The sequence below is a fragment of the Sinocyclocheilus anshuiensis genome, unplaced genomic scaffold (assembly GCF_001515605.1).
Source record: "Sinocyclocheilus anshuiensis isolate Anshui unplaced genomic scaffold, SAMN03320099.WGS_v1.1 scaffold1756, whole genome shotgun sequence".
In the NCBI taxonomy this organism is placed as follows: domain Eukaryota; kingdom Metazoa; phylum Chordata; class Actinopteri; order Cypriniformes; family Cyprinidae; genus Sinocyclocheilus; species Sinocyclocheilus anshuiensis.
This window is the reverse complement of record NW_015558655.1, coordinates 34,151-34,698: the sequence shown is the minus strand read 5'-3', so window position 1 is coordinate 34,698 and position 548 is coordinate 34,151.

Genomic DNA, 548 nt, shown 5'->3' with positions numbered 1-548 from the left:
CCAGTGCGTTGTGATTGGCCGAATACCTCAAGCGTGTGACGGAAATGTTACGCCCCTTACCATATTGTGATGCCTTGACCGGCCGGAGCGACAAGACAAAAACATTAAAACCCATTGTAAACGAGGCATTTGTTGCATCCAGTGGGGAAATAAAACCATGTCTGCATTTGTGATCGGAGAAATTACAAGCAAACGCTACTCTACACTGCCCAAAACTCACGTTTGAATCATTTGTGGCAAATTCTTTAAATGAAAACGTACTTACAGTCTGTGAGTCAGAACAGCCGGCATTGTAGTCTACTCTACCAGGAAACTGTCCTCCATAAAATGCGCTACACACATCTGAATATTTGGGTTGAACTGTTCTGGAACAGTGTTATAAATACAACTTAACCACTGATTTCTAGCCATGTCCTCTTTTGGAAGACCAAACAAAGTAGTTACGCTTTCACAGCGTCACACACCGCGGGCCTTGAGTGAGCGGAGGCGGGTGGGATTGAGAACAGCGCGGCCGGCGGATTCGACGAAGGAGCGGCCGGTGGGCTTGC